This window comes from Pristiophorus japonicus, chromosome 13 (genome assembly GCF_044704955.1).
Source record: "Pristiophorus japonicus isolate sPriJap1 chromosome 13, sPriJap1.hap1, whole genome shotgun sequence".
NCBI classification, from domain to species: Eukaryota; Metazoa; Chordata; class Chondrichthyes; family Pristiophoridae; genus Pristiophorus; species Pristiophorus japonicus.
The window spans coordinates 176,329,671-176,346,421 of NC_091989.1; the positions used below are offsets into that span (position 1 = coordinate 176,329,671).

Here is a 16,751-nt window from a genome sequence, read left to right on the forward strand (position 1 = left end):
TGATGTTGCCAGTCATGTGATGTTCACAAGACTCAATAAAACCCCAGCTAGTTGTGTTCAGGGGATCCACAATGAGGTGTGCAGTTGTGAGCCTGGTGGATGAAATGGTAATGTGTAGTGTGATTGTTAATAAACTTTGCTAATAAACCAACTAGTTCTTAATAGCAATGTATTGCCATGAATTCTTAAGCAAAGAACCCATGAAGCAAATACATTACAGTCTGATGGGTTAACTGCCTGTGTAGTGCTTCCATGTATAGGCGTAGGTGCTGGAGCATGTCAGTGTAGAGCTGCACTGCTTGGCATCTGACCTGACCTGGAAGTGCATGAAGCTGTCCCCCTGAGTGTGAAACGGAGAAAGGATCTGCTTCCCCTCACAGCCGCACTGCATTCTGGTAAATGCACACAAACAAAAGCATCATTTTTCTTATTTAAAATATATTTTTTAAAACAAATGAATCAGCACGGTCTTGTGGGGTCATCAGATTTATTTATTAAATTCAAAATCTTTTCAGCACAGATAAAAATTAATCACTCCATCTATTGCGAATGTAATGTCTTTTTTTGTCATTTTCAGTGTTTCAATTTCAAAAAAGTTAACATTCCTATAAAAGTTCCCATTCAATCCATTGATTCCTTATTTCACTCCGTGACATTGTCTGTACCATAATGAGCTCCTCGACATCCTCCCAAGTGTGAGCCTCTATTTTACATCTTTCCCAATGTCTGTCGCTCTCCTTTTTTTTAAAATACAGACCATAGACATTATTCTGTGGGGACAGACTGCATGGAAAAATGACAGCGACATGGTTGTACAGTAACAAAAGTGTTGTGTTTTATTCCGCCCCCACCAACCCCCCCATCATTTCCAGTGTGATTCTGTTATTAACAAACATCCTTTTTAATAATTTATTTTTCCCTTTTTTTTTGTTAAATTTTTTTTCGAAGTACATGCCATATGAGGATTGCGATTATAAAAGTACCTGAAATCTGCTATTAGATCAGCATGCATAGCTCTTTCTATTTACATTCTATTTACATATGCGGACATGGCAGAGATCTACATGTTATTTACATCCTACTTGGGAGAGGAAAAAGGCAGCTTTAATTATGAGTCTAAAATTCATGGTACAGTAGTAGAATATTTATCACATGCATATAAAGTTAATATTTGCATGATTTGTTTTAAGTTTGTAACTTTTCTGACATACCTCTTTTAAATTGTCTATGCTAAGGTGTAGCATAATGAATAGGCAACATTTTCTTGAATAATGTTTTTTTTCTTTCTCTTGCTCTTTCTACCTTATTTAATGACTATTTGCATCAATTACAGTTTTAATTTTTGTTTCTTTAAATGGTCACTAACACGGAGGGCAGCAATATCGGGTATCCTGCACCTTTCTTTTCTTCTTCGCTAAAGCGACTAGACAGACTATGGGTTCCCTACAAGACTTGGCAGCAAGGTGCTGGTGAATGATATACAATATAATAATCTGCTACTCTTTCACAAGTAACCATCAGCCAATGGAACGGTAACTACAGAGCGCTCTCTCTCTCTCTCTCTCCTTCTAAAGGTGGTGCCTAAGCTAGCGTCATTAATTATGGAAATAGTATAAATGAGACTCTATGTACCTATGAAATATTAATGAGGCTTGTGTTTCAGAACCTGAAAACCATTGTTTACAGAGCTCCATCTATACTAGTTTTTTTTTTGTTGTTTTTTCTACCAAGGACCCAACGACTTAACACCAGAAAGTACTTGGCTTTTTTGTCCTCCTCTCTCTCTTTTGTTAAAGCAAGGATGGCATCAACCTAAGACTACTCCGTCTCGATTTGTCTTAGTTTATATTACCTATTTTATTGCAGAATACATTCTTTCTTTTTTTGTGGTACATGTTATTATTTGTTGCATTCCTGGAAGTCCGAGTAAACATCACAAACTTTTCTTTTGTGAAATACCCATCCATTAACCTCTTGGTTGCACCCTGTGGGGGAGGTCACTGCCATTGGGGTGTTGTTCCCTGGGTCTGACCCAGGGGTCGTGCTGTAGGAATTTAAACTGAATGGCTGTACTTTCAACTCTTCGAATCAAAGGCGCAACATTTAATAAATGCGATCAATTTTTGACTCTCTCTCTTCCTTTCTCCCTCTTTCTGCTTAAAAAAATAAATAAATAAGAGTGATTTTTGCATATTATGAAATTTAAACAGTTTAAAAAAAAATCAGTTGGCTTGTTTTGATGAGTGTAGTTGCAACCACCTTGGCCAGAACAAATTCTTACGGCAGTTAGCGATATCTTCACACCACCAGGATACCAGAAGTGTATGAAGAATCACTTTGCCATTGTTTTCAGTGCAGGACAGCCGAGGTATCCCCTTGGGTCAATATATTGGAACATGTAAAACCCCATTATATCATTTCCCTTCCAGCATCAGCTCCTCGCCCATAATACGGACCATAAACTACAATAATAGTAAATACAAATAGATCAATAGAAAACGAGTTTCAGGAATAATAACGCAGTGTCTTAACTGAGGGAATTTTGCAATACTATTTATGTATTCTAATTATTATTAATGTAGTCGATATTCTATTGTAAAATTCCTGTTGCAATGGGATGCACAGGTTCTGGAATCTGATTTTTTTTTTTCTAACTGTACCGGGCATAGAGTACAGAATAAACTGAATTACTGTCAACTGAATTCAAAAGAAGATTTTCGCTTCCCTCTTTGAAAAGAGTAGATAGTGGAGCATTGTGAACCCATCCCACGCACATCACAGGCACATGGGGGAGGGGTTCCAGGCAGCAGGAGTCACAATCTCTGGTGTCAAAACAAGCTGATTGCAAATTATGTACAACAGCCTCTAAAGGCCCCAAAAAATCTATTAACCCATTACGGGCATTAAAGCTACAGTATATACAGGTTTGAACCAGATGGTGCTCGCTGATATTTCCATTTGTACAACTAGCTCTCTAATTGTCTAGTCAACACTCTTTCATAGCCATGTGGGATTTTGATGAAAGATTATAAGAGATTAATCAATATTAGGCTTTAGCAGAGCTATCTTCAAAAGTACACTGCCGTAACGAATAATATCGGACTGTAGTGTGAGCGTAGGGAATCCAAGGCAACATGCGGAGTCTTACTGGTGGAGCAGTGGACTCCCACAGTTGCGACCCGGGTTTGAATAGCTCGCCATTTTAACTTGAGCCCAGCTGGATGAGCTGCCAAGCTTCCTTCCACCTCTCCTGGCTCAACAGCCACAAGGAGAGCACTCACGCTTGCTGCGCTCCTCTTCTCAGAAACAGGGAGAATCTTCGGGAGAGGCCTCACTAAATGTGCCTTCTCTTGCCGAATGTGGAAAGGTGTGGGTTCCAGGCTGTGTCCAAAGACCTCGTGCCTTCTCCGTTTCAGGGGGAGAAAAGAAAGAAAGACTTGCATTTATATAGCACCTTTCACGGCCACCAGACGTCCCAAAGTGCTTTCCAGCCACTTTTGGAGTGCAGTCACTGTTGTAATGTGGGAAACGCGGCAGCCAGCAAGCTCCCACAAACAGCAATGTGATCATGACCAGATAATCTGTTCTGTTATATTGATTGAGGGATAAATATTGCTCCTCTTCGAAATAGTGTCATGGGATCTTTCACATCCAACTGAGCGAGCAGACAGGCTCGGTTTTAACGTCTCATCCGAAAGACAGCTCCTCCGATAGCGCAGCACACCCTCAGCACTGCACTGGAATATCAACCTAGATTTATGTGCTCAAGTCCCTGGAGTGGGACATGAACCCACAACCTTCTGACCCAGAGGCGAGTGTGCTACCCACTGAGCCACAGCTGACACTTAAGAGAGGGTGTTATGGGGAAAGGTTGGGAAAGGTAATCAAAACGCTTCTCGGCCTTTTGGCTAAGATCAAGTGTGGTATCTGTTCTTATCAGTTTAATATCCCCTATGGGGACCTGATATTAAATTGTTTTTTGGACAGGGAGCTGGAACAGGGGCTTGCCCCGTCCACTCCATGCACCGACCTGGTATTGCAGTGTATCCAGGAACGGTGCAGCTTCGCCTCTCGGCCTTTTGGCTAAGATCAAGCGTAAATTGCACAAAGTTATCTTTGGCGCTAGAGTTGATCGACAAGAATTGGCAGAGAAAAAAAAAAATTGTGTTTCAAAAATAAGCAAAACCAGAAAATGCTGCAAATGCACAGTAGAGCCATCAGCATCTGAATAAAAACACACGCTATCTCTTCAGGTAGACATCTTCTGACGTGGGATCTCTACCCCAACCATTAACATGCCTTGTTTGCATATAGCCTAAAACAATTCCCACAGGCAATTCACACAGTTATCTCATAGACTTGTAGAAGTCTTCTCTTAAATCAAACCCATGGCGTGATGTTTTAGTACACTGTTTCTTAACACAATGGTGGGTGACTCAGACATTTGATACACTCTGAGCTTTGAAGTGGGTGATGATTCCTTTCCGTGATTGGGAAGCCTTGCAGGAAATTCTAGTTCAAGCCAGCTTCTAGTACTTTGAAAACAACAGAACTTGGCTGCCACATGCAGCAACTGGTCTGGTATTCATTGGGATCAAGTGAATTGAAACCGTTTTTAAAAAGTGTCCAAGACAGGTTTTGCTATGGTGACTACATTTCCCACCAGAGAGAGCTTGATACTGCCACGCGGTCTGAGAGGTGTAAAAAAAAAAGCCTAGGGGGAGATGGGAAGAAATGTTTCCACTCGGCGAGTTGCTATGATCTGGAATGCTCTGCCTGAAAGGGCGGCGGGAGTTGATTGAATAGTAACTTTCAAAGCGGGAGTTGGACATATACTTAAAAAGGAAAACTTTGCAGGGTTGTGGGGAAGGAGCGGGACTAACTGGGTTGCTCTTTCAGAGAGCCGGCACAGGCACGATGGGCTGAATGGACTCCTTCTGTGCTGTATGATGCTATGACATCCCCCCACTGCGAAGTGATTTTAGCTTTAGCGTGTGAATCCTTTGCTTGCTGCAATGTGGTGGAGCTGCACAGGGTACGTTCCTTGCAGAAGGCAGGGGACTCGTGCAGGGCTGCAGTGTAGATGGAGGGGAAAGATGTGACTGTCCGAGGCAGGCGCCCGCTGAGGACAACTAACAGTTCCTTTTCAGTTCATGGCTTCAATCTGGCTGGGGTAATAACAGCCTGGAATTATGTTGTGCCTTCATTGAGCCCCATTCATTGGCAGATGCCGTGTGATGATAAGGACGACGTGAGGATCAGTGCTTATCCCACAGTGTCAAGTGATTTAATCTCTGGCGCTGGTATGTCAAAATTAAAGGTGTACACACAGTGCTGGCATATCCCCACCCCACCCCCAGCTGCATCTATTGAGGTACGACGGGTTCTCTTTAAGACTGTCAGCTTCACCTCCTTCCCAAAGGGAGTCCTTTTCACATTCAAAACGATTGATTTTCGCTCTCTAAAGTAAGTAGGACCATGTGTTCAGGATTCAGCCATGCTGCTTGGAATTCAACATTGGCCCGACTGCCTTCCATCCAAGCCAGTTTTCAAGCAGAAATTTCTCTTTGCTCCAGCTCTCTGAAGCGGAACTTTGAGATAAAACCGAGGCTTTGGCCGGCCAGAAATGGGCACCTGTCCTTTCTGAGAACGAGCCGGAAGCGTTTGTGTCTGACAGCAAAATAATAAGCTATCCCAGCACTATCAGATATAAAGAGATAGTACCAGAATTATATATATATATAGATATATATAAATGTATAGGTGTTTCAAGGAGTTGTGGTATGTCGGTTGTCAGTCCCTGATTTTGGCCTGTGGGATAGATAAGTTGCAGAGCGTGAACACATTCTTAAAGGGGAGTCGTTGTCAACCACTTTTGCGTGTTTCTTTAGCAGCCCATCACAAAGCATTGTAGTTAAAGTACTACCTCGGTTGGAGAATGGTACAAGCTACAGTGGGGGGGGGGGGTTCTTGAAAGAAACCTTTTTTTTAAATGTTAAAATGTAAGGGAAAACATGAACAAATAATATTTTAAGCAGAATCGGGAACTGAGAATAAAAGGCAGAGCAGTAAGTTGAAGTAATTAAATCTGCTCGGTCTGATAAGACAGGCGAAGCCCCTTTAATTAAAGACTGCAGCGGTTTCTGCAGTACCACATGAAAGAGACTGGGTCCAATTAGTCACCTGCTCAGCTATCACTCCAGTACGCGGCACAGTGGAGCAAAAGGGTCTGAAGAATTTATAAAAGCAGAGAAAACCATAGATCACCATCGGATTTCGTAAGAAATATTAGGTTATTAATTCCATGTAAGATAATGGGAATCAATACAGACCATTTCTCTTTATGAAATATAACCTTCTTCTGACCCAGCCATGTCAATGCAAGTCACCTTATTATTTTAGTGCTCCATGTAGATAGAATTTATGCAAAGGAATCAAGAACTAAAAATGTGATGACCTCAGATTTAAAAAAAATTAGTATCCTTAACGGAGCAGTGCGCTTTGGGTAAAATATCTCTGAGCATACTGATTGCCCCCTTCAGTAACATGAGCGGTTTTAAAACTGAGTTCGGACGGTGCTGCCTAACCCCTGGCCAAGGCCCCTTCCTCACCATTCCTCAAGGTTGCCTACAACTGACTGGCACCATTAAAGGGCAACTCCCTTAAAATTTCAGCGGTTTGCGTGAGGAGCTGGCACTGAAAGAGGTTCGGTCTCGACATGGACTTCAAATATCAAGCCGTGCCCTGGGTGTGTATCTCTTTTGGGCCATCTGCATACACTTGATGTAAACACTTATTAAAAAATCAAACCCACCAATTCGCTTGGGATTTTCAAGAAGATAAAAAAGATATTGGAGCTAAATAGAAGCTGGCAGGAGCAGAGTTGCAAAATGCAGTGAGTTTGGCAAGATTGCGATGTATCTTTCAGTACTACCTTCCCCGGAGACAACATTTCTGAAATGTATCCATTTGTGACAATTGCTATGAATACAGTTCGCACAGTAATGGTTCCTTTCTCTTCCCCCCCTCCATTGCAGAGTGATGGAAGCAGAGTCAATAGTACCTTTCAAAGGGAATCGGATATATACTCGAAAAGGAAAACACTTACAGGGCTATGGGGAAAGGGCAGAGGAGTGGGGCTGATTTGATAGGGCTACCAAAGAGATGGCACAGGCACGATGGGCCGAATGGCCTCCTTCTGTGCTGTGTGATTCTGTGAAGAGGTGCCAGCTTCCCAAGGTAGGCCACTGCTTCCATGGTTGGCACGGCAACATGATCACATGATCTTGAATATACTCAAAGACTGTGGAGGCTCAGTCTTTGTGTATATTCAAGACAGAGATCGATTAGATTTTTGGATATTAAGGGAATCAAGGGATAGTGCAGGAGAGTGGAGTTGAGGCAGAAGATCAGCCATGATCTTGTTGAATGGCGGAGCAGGCTCGAGGGGCCGAATGGCCTATTCCTGCTCCTAATTCTTATGCTCTTATCCAACACTTGAACGACTCCAGAAACCATCAAAAGGGAGTTAGGTGTGGCCCTTATGGCAAAAGGGATCAAGGGGTATCGAGAGAAAGCAAGAATGGGGCACTGAAGTTGCATGATCAGTCATGATCATACTGAATGATGGTGCAGACTCAAAAAGCCTAATGGCCTACTCCTGCACCTATTTTCTATGTTTCTATTCCTGGCTGACCTTCTGAGAACAGTTGCACTCAAATTGTTATGTTTTGGGGTGGGGGAGGGGGTGGAAGAGGGGTTCCCAACTATGAATGAGTAAAGTGTCTTCTGATGTCTGCGTTATCTCCCTCCAAAAAAAAACAATCACTGACATTGCCTGCTGTGCCCTGTTCTAGCGTAACTCCTATCAACCAGTCAAACAATGGCATTGGCTGGTGGCTATGGATCTACTGCTCGAAGGAAACTACCTGAAGGTTTCTGCTTCCCGCTGAATGTTACTGGGAGGGGAGCACAGGCAATCGTAGATCCTTTCAGACAAATGAATGGACAAGCTGCACACGGTCACTTAACTCTTTAGAAACCGCATGGAACGTTTGGGAGAATTTTTCTCACCGATTCACTCCAACTGATTTTCTTCCCCCAATTAATTCTTTGCAAGGGTAGAGTTTCACGAGTGCCATGCACCTCCCAGCACGTCACCAAAGGGCCCATTATATCGGCGCGGGCCTTGACTGTGAGCACGTTAAGCTATTCAACCACAGGGGTATCACCAGACAAGTTCACAGAGCCAATTTATCATGGAATCATAGACATTTACGGCACAGAAGGAGGCCATTCGGCCCATTGTATCTGTGCCGGCCGGGAAAAGAGCTAATCCCACTTTCCAGCTCTTGGTCCGTAACCCTGTAGGTTACGGCACTTCAAGTGCATATCCAGGTTCTTTTAAAATGTGATGAGGGTTTCTGCCACTACTACCCTCTTAGGCAGTGAGTTCCAGACCCTCTCCACCCTTGGGGTGAAAAATGTTCTCAACTCCTCTCTAATCCTTCTACCAATTACTTTAAATCTATGCCCCCTGGTTATTGACCCCTCTGTTAAGGGAAAACAGGTCTTTCCTATTCACTCTATCTAGGCCCCCTCATAATTTTATACATCTCAATTAAATCTTCCATCAGCCTTCTTTGCTCCAAAGAAGTTTAAAAGGGAATTATCATCGAATGTTTAGCAAGCAGGGATGTGCGTAGTGACTTTATCATATATATCATGCTCACTGCACAGTTTTTAAACAAAGGCCGGGGAGTGGAAGGGAAATAAAAGGACTATACCAGTCAATCTACCAACTGGAAGGAAGTAACCTCAGTCGGCAATATGCTGCAGGGGGCTTTTTTTTTGAGCAGGTAATTTTCTGACTGAGGAAATTAGCTTGATGGTAAATGCCCCCACATTGTGACAGAACCCCTTTAATAAAGAGCGGGCATAAGGCTAGAAAGTACATGGACCAACCAAAGCAAACACTGATTCAAAATGCCTTCAAATAATAATGAACATGTTCTAAGGTTTTTGAACCTTCGCTAATGATGTACAAAATGGCATGCGGCTGATAATGTGAATATGATAACAAATGTAATGTAGTTCCGTGTCCTCTTGTATTCCAACTGCTATTTATTTTGCCAGTGAGATGGCACAAGCAATGTTAACAAAGCCGTGTAACGTTGCCTGTTTTTCTGGCTTGCAAGCTGCAGAAATGCTGGAAAACAGCCTGGCATATTCATCTCGTCATGCCAGCTTTCACACTTGCACTGCAGATGGTATCTGACCCACGCCAATGCCTGACATTGGAGGGTTTTTATGTTTTACTCTGATTTTGTGAGTTTAGGGGCAAGTTTAAAAGGAACAGTCTGCTTTAATCTTGCCTGTAATTTTTTTTTGTCGTACGAGTTCTTATTTTTGCCTGGTCCCTTTCGAAGAGGCCCCATTATCTCCGGGGGACTTTCCAGATACATTTTAGAAACGACAAACTTCAGAACTAACCCTCTCTGAAAGTCCAGCTACTTCACCAAGCTCATCCCAAGGAACATTGTCCTCATCTTGTGCTTTAAATGCTCTTAACTTGGTTTAATAAAATGAAGACCGGAACTGGATAAATTGACCAAATTCATGCACTGATGGAGGCCCTGAGTTCCAATCTCCCATCTGTGGTTAGTTTGCTGATCTCAATCAGGGTAATGGAGGAACGGGACAATCAGCCCTAGCGCATCTGGGCGAGGGAGAAGAACAATCGGTCGGTATTCCGGAAGCTCCCTGTTGGGAAAGTGTGCAGGTGGGGGCAAACTCAGGTGGGACTAGGATTTGCTCCTCCTTTCCCCCCACCCCCTTATGGTCAAATGACACGGTTGAAGAACAACATAAGAACATAAGAAATAGGAGCAGGGGTAGGCCATTTGGCCCCTCGAGCCTGCTCCGCCATTCAATAAGATCGTGGCTGATCTGATCCTGGCCTCAACTCCACTTCCCTGCCCACTCCTCATAACCCTTGACTCCCTTATCATTCAAAAATCTGTCTATCTCCGCCTTCGATATATTCAGAGGCCCAGCCTCCACAGCTCCCCGGGGTAGAGAATTCCAAAGATTCACGACCCTCCGAGAGAAGAAATTCCTTCTCATTTCTATCTTAAATGGGCGCCCCTTATTCTGAAATGACTCATGAGAGGTTGTGTAGACTGCCACATAGTGGCACCATACCCCAGAGTGAGTCAGCAACTTCAGGAGAGGCGGGGATCGGGGTCAGGAGAGGGGAGGGTCGGGTGGGGGGGGGGGGGGGGGGAGAGGGAAATTGGGTGGGAAATGAGCCATTCCAAACTGTCTTGGCTGACACTTCACCACAATCACATCGCTCTTTTAAAAGCCGGATTGTAGACCGAGTGAGCTCGAGCGTTGGAGAAGGGCAAGTAAACAGAAAAATAGCAGTTTAAATCCATGCATGTTCTACCCCTGTGGCTCTGGGCTGTAATCAGAGTCTGACAAATGACTTGTGAAAGAGAATGATGAACCCTTATTGTGCAGACACTCTTTAGTTAATCCAAAACCAGATTTCGAGGTAATTTCACATACACTAAAAAGATTGATGGTGTGGGCTGCCTTGACAGCTTGCAAATGTTTGGGAGGATTGAAAATGGCATTGAGACTTGATTAAGGATGGTGCAGGGCTTCAAAGAAGTTTCTCTATTCAGTATATCTATCATTTTAATTTGCAAACTGCCTTTACAACAACTTACAGATGTTTGACCCCTGACAGAGTAGTTACCGCTGCAGTCAAATGGGAATCACTGTGGGGAAAACAAGCCTGCGATTCTTGCCACATAATCTTTTGAAATACAGTCAAGATAAACGTGTACCTGCTCCCAAGCATATTTCTCCTTCAAGTATAGTGTTCCAGTGTACAGTTAACTCCCAGTCCCACTTATTGAGATGTATAATGTGTGCAAGGGTTAGTGCACGTATAACATTTCCTCACAAATTAATTCTGTGTCTGTCAGGATCCAGGTGCATTTTGTGCCGTCTGCCATAGTCTTCCAGGAACCTTTTTTTTTGTAAAACAAACAAAGGTTCTTCAAAATGTAACCAGCTGTAACAAGACGAATGTTCCTTTCCAAGTCGTGATTTGTCTATTGAAAACATTTCTTTGTAATGCAGAATTGGAGTGCCAGTGCTCTAATTTAATACAGATATTATAGTTATTGAGAGTGAATTCATTGGCCACACCATTCTGCAGTATCAAGCCTACTATAAACCCATTGAAAATGTGCGAAGAAAGACTTGCATTTATATAGCGCCTTTCACAACCACCGGACGTCCCAAAGCGCTTTACAGCCAATGAAGTCCTTTTTGAAGTGCAGTCACTGTTGTCAGAAAGGCGGCAGCCAATTTGCTCACAGCAAGCTCCCATAAACAGCATTGTGATAATGTCCAGATAATTTTTTTTTTGTGATCTTGATTGTGCATCGTGGATTCCAAGCAGAGTGGAGACTGAACGCGGATTTCACATCCAGTGGAATTTGAAGCGACGCCGATGTAAACAAAGACACAGGAAGGACTCCCAGAATCCACCTTGGCAACGCACAGCTCCTGGGTGGAGGGTGGGAATCCTTATTGGATGCAGCATTTATCTGGTTTTGGTTTGTATTTCTTTTCTTCTTGACTTGGATATGAAACCATATCCTCTTCAGAAGAACCAGCAAAGACAAACCGAGCCACAATCTCTGTATCTTCCACCACACTTTCTTAGCACAAGACAAGAGTGTTCATGCAACTTTTGCTCCTAGTCAGGCCAACAAAAGTCAGAGTAATGATACCTTACAATCGAAAGCCATTAACCGCAGAGAAATCTTAACCGGATTGCATGGTGCCTTCTGGGCTACTTTTCATGTGTTTTAATGCAGAGCAATGCACAATGGCATCGTTATGTTGTTCACTGCTTTGGCCAGTTTCTTCTTTACCATTTTACTTTCAGTCAGCACAGAAATCAAAGAGGAACGCGGTGCTCCTGTAAGTTTTTACTGTAAAGGATCTGGCATCTGCAGTAGCAGCAGAAACTATGCCTGGAGGTTAACCTTGGCACTGCTTGCAGCAAGGACTGATCCTGGGGGTCTTAGGCTGAATCTCAAACTGGCCCCAAAAGTGCCCCTTCAAAATGCAAGTGGTTCTCGACTAACATTTTGTTAATGTTTATCATTTATTGGGTTGGTAAAGCAATATCATGCAGTCAAGCTAGCCTTTAGTCGAAGGGGCAGTACAGTCCTGTGGGGGAGTTTCTGGAGCAGGCCTGCTCACGTGTGGACTACCTGGCTTGTTTTCACCTCAGCAGGCGCTGCATCCATCTTATTGCGTAGCCTTTCAATGTCGTTTCCGCCGGCTGGTCTCAGTTTTGACAAACGACAGCAAAATAATCGATTATGGCTGCAATCAGTAATATAATGTCATCGCATTATTCTGCGTGCCTCTGTGTGCAACGGCTCCCGTGACATTTTGCCATGGCAACAGCACCCCTTTTGGGAGAGCAGCATCTGTTCCTGAAGGGCCCTTGGCGGAAAACTTGGGAAAAGCAGCTTGGAAAGCAAGTTTCCGGCCATACCGACGACCGTGGATCCATTGAGGATCTGCAGTAGGAAGGTCAAGGTAAGATTGCCACTATCATAGAATGATGCAGCACAGAAGGAGGCCATTCGGCCCATTGTGCCTGTGTCGGGCATTGTTACATTGAGGAATTCAGTGGCCAACCTCCCCAGTCCTACATCCTTACAATACATGTTATCAAATGCATCCCCAATCTCCGACACATTTTTAATAAATGCTTTCAGGTCGTCGAAGCAAAATTGTTACTTTTTTTTTTAAAAACACACTTCCTGGTGGAAGAAACAGCTTTGCAGTATCTTCGTTCTCATGTTCTGGTTGGATCTGGGCTTTGAGACGTACACCAGTAGGTCGTCACTGTAATGGAGGACCCCAATAAGGCTCGAACCGAAAGCCCTATTGATAGTCAGGCTGAGGCCTAAAAGAGGCCTTTCTTTCGATAACATTTTTTTTTTCCTTTCTCCACCGGTTTTCCCCTCATCTCTCCTGGAGGCACTGACTCCTGCTGGGATATGGTTCCACTGGTTGCAGCAGTAGCTCATGTAACTTGGCCATTCTTCATGTATGAGCCTCGATGGTGAGTGCCTGCAGGTCATTCCTTTGCGATGGGCATCGCAGCCAACCCTAAACTCTACCCCTCACACAAAATCCACACACTCACATGCACTTTCCAGGAGGAGTCACTGCATAGCAATGAGGAGTGGGAATTTTGTCTGACCTCTTGCATCGCCGCCCTCCCACCCTCAACCCCACCTCCAATCCTTGTTTTGCCATGGAGGAGACTTTAAAAGAACATTTTAGGCTCTCAGTTGAAATAAAATGCCCAACTTGCTCATGACAAAAAGCTTTGCTTTTGCTTTCTTTCATTATTTTGCCTCTCTCATGAGATTACATGGCTGGGTGGGTGTTGGAGTGGGGTGGGGTGGGCGGGGGGGTGCGGACGGAGGTAGTGTGGTGTCACGAAGCTCTGTCCGTCATGGTGTGGCAGACTTGATCAACCAGCTGTTTTTTTCCTGCCCGTCAATTGTGTTGGTATTTTGCAGCGCACCTGGTAATTTAGATTGTTGCGGAGTAGCATTGAATTCTTTTTAACATTCTTGGAGGATCTATGTGGTTCATTTATCCATTCATCATCCTCTGAGATAACATCAAAGTAGAGGAAACCTACCACTGGCCCATTAGAACTAAGTGAATGGACTGGCGCTGGTATTGAGTAATTGAGCAGCTGTAATTTAGGGAATACTTCATTAGACCTTGATCTTTCCTTTGGTGTTGAAACTATTATCTGATATGCAGAGGATCTATTTTGTGTAATATAGAAGTATTCACAATAATTCCAGCTCTCGGGCATGGGTGATTGATTCGGTAGGACTATTAACCAAGGGTTCGCGTGGTCCTGGCACCCAAGGTGGAATTTTCCCCTCTTGTCCCCACAATACTCCTCATTCATAAAGGATAGAATGTTTTTATTCTTGCAGTTGGATGGGTCATTCTTCACCCATCAGGCTTGCTTGTGTTGGGAAGGCAGACCCTCAGCTGAAGCCAAGCTGGTACTAGGGTTGGCTATTGTAATAGAGCTCCCCCTAGTGGGCTACTGCTCCACCTAGTGGACTACTGTAGTAATGCAACTACTGATGTAAATACAATAAAAGGGTCATGTGGCAAAGTCACATGATGACAGTTTAGAGCCATCTTGTGCAGTGTGTTTGTTAGTGATGCCGTAAGAATATATCACAGCTATGAGCTGTGCTGCCATGCTGGCAAACAGTTGGCTCCAATGAGTTTTCCTCTGGGAAGCACTTTGCCTGACTGGAACTGACACTTGCACAGCAAGTTCTTACCTCAACTCACAGACCTTTGAGCGCAACGGGGGCTGAGGAGAAAATAGTAAGAAGAGGTTTATGCTTACAAGATTTCATTGAAATCTTGAAAGGGAAAAGAACAAGTCCACTGAGCTTAATTCCATCGATGGCATTGGATTATCTACATTTACATACATAACAGCCTTCATAAAGAACTAGCTAGTTGTAGAGCACTGTGGAGCATCCTGTGGACATGGCAAGTCATGTTTTTTTATCTCCCTGCCTAAGATATATTGTGTTTAAGCGCATGGATCATACAAAAATAGTTTCTCCAAAAACCTCTGTTTGAAGTTAATTTATAGATTCCTTTTGGGGGACGACAGGTTACATCTTCATCCCGTTTCACCTGCTCTGTGATCCTCCCCCCATCATACATATATGGCATCTGCTCAGCGTTTCTGATGCCCCCTCTCCCCCCAGCCAATGGCAGCATGCCATAGAAGTACTACACTTCTCAATCTGCCCTCGTAAACTTGCAGAATTGAGCTTGTGTTATGCCGTAAGATGCCAATGGTTGACTCGAGCCTGGTTTGGCAGCCGACAATTGCCGATTTTCCCAACTCTTCCCTTGGGATTTTATCCCGTTCCTGGATCGCGGGTATAGTCCCAGTTGTAGCCTCATTTACAGCTGGTAGTGGCTGAGCGATCGCTTTCCTTTAGAACTGTGCAATGAATAGCACCGTATTGAAAAGTTATTGACCCACATACTGGCTTTTGCGACTAGGCCACCGTGCGCAATGCCTCTCCAAGATCTATATGCAATAAGGAGCTTCCATAGTCTCTGTGAGATCCCAGTGCGCCCCACAGGTTATGAGATATTTTTCAAACATAGACCTTATTTAGTGCCTGAACTTTGCACTTTGCACTTTGGTCAATCTCTATGGGGATTAATAAGCATGATTTATTCTTCTTTTTGGACTGGGATGAAGAATAAGAAGCTGTGTAAGATGCAGAGGAACAATTAGGGGTACGGTAGCATAGTGGTTATGTTACTGGACTCGTGACCCAGAGGCCTAGACTCATGATCCAGAGAAGTGAGTTCAAATCCCACCACGGCAGCTTTAGTTAATTAAATAAATCTGGACTAAAAAAAACTACTATCGGTAACTAGACCACGAAACTACTGGATTGTCATAAAAACTCATCTGGTTCAGTGAGGTCCTTTAGGGAAGGAAACCTGCTGTCGTTACCTGGTCTGGCCTATATGTGACTCCAGACTCACAGCAATGTGGTTGACTCTTAACTGCTCTCAGAAATGGCCTAGCAAGCCACTTATTCAAGAAGGCAGCTCACCACCACCACCTTCTCGAGAGCAATAAATGCGGCCTGGCCAGCGATGCCCACATCCTGGGAATGAATTTAAAAAAACAATGCCCACCTTTTGGGTGCCAACACTGTCACCTTTCAGTGCGTTATCCGGAACAGCTAAAGTATGAACCAGACATTCTCTTTTTAAATAATAGACCCGTTTTTAAAAAAATATCCAATTTGGTGTTTTATGATGCAGAGGCCTTAGCTCTTAAGGTTACTGAAGCTTTCAATAAATTTTCACCATCAGCTAAGTAAATGCCAGGGGGGAGATATTATTTTACTGCGCTGGCCGTTAAATACTCGCCTGCGGGGAGCCGTAGAGTGAAGCTGAGTGGGGAGGATTACACGCCATAACACGATGTGCTCGGTTTTTCCATCTATTAATTTAAATGGATGGAAAGTTGGACAGGCTTCATTAGAAGCGTGCAATCCTCCCCGCACAATTTTCCCCCCTTGGCTCTGCTTTATGCTCAGGCACAAAAAAGAGGAAATCTTCCTCCCCACCTCACCTCCCCCGAACTCTTACCCATGATATGACCTTCTGTCCTCTCTTTATTCAGCTGCTGGTCTGGTGTTAAACTTGGCAACAAAATAAATAGCATTGCCGTCTGCACTTCTGGAACTCCACTCCCCTTTCAAAAAAGTGTCTAAAGGTGGCACGGAAAGAAGTTGATCTGTCGATACCCCTTCGGGTCTGCATTGCATCAGTCCTTAAAGCTGCAGCGTATCCTTTGTCTGCAAAAGCCTATGTGTGGGTCAAAAGCCTATTTGCACAGTTCAAGTGAGCGTTCCCATTCATTTCAGGAGCCGCAGCTCTCATCCCGGCACCAGTGTTTTACCAAAACCAGCTCGGGAAGCCCAAAGTGACTAGACCCATCCTGCCTGTGGCATGGCTCTCCTGTTGACTTGTCAGTGAGGCTGGAACCCGCTCGGTGTCTAATTGCCGCGGTAATGCTCAGTCATTCAAGGGTTTCATGTACCTTGTAG

General features: G+C 43.9%; 1 protein-coding gene and 1 pseudogene across 1 annotated transcript in view; both read left to right on the top strand.

The window, feature by feature from the left end:
* Nucleotides 1–16,751, top strand: part of wwox (WW domain containing oxidoreductase) — a 1,164,136-nt gene that overhangs the window by 1,146,702 nt on the left and 683 nt on the right. The window lies entirely within an intron of this gene.
* LOC139279064 (U2 spliceosomal RNA) lies at nucleotides 3,889–4,067 on the top strand (annotated as a pseudogene).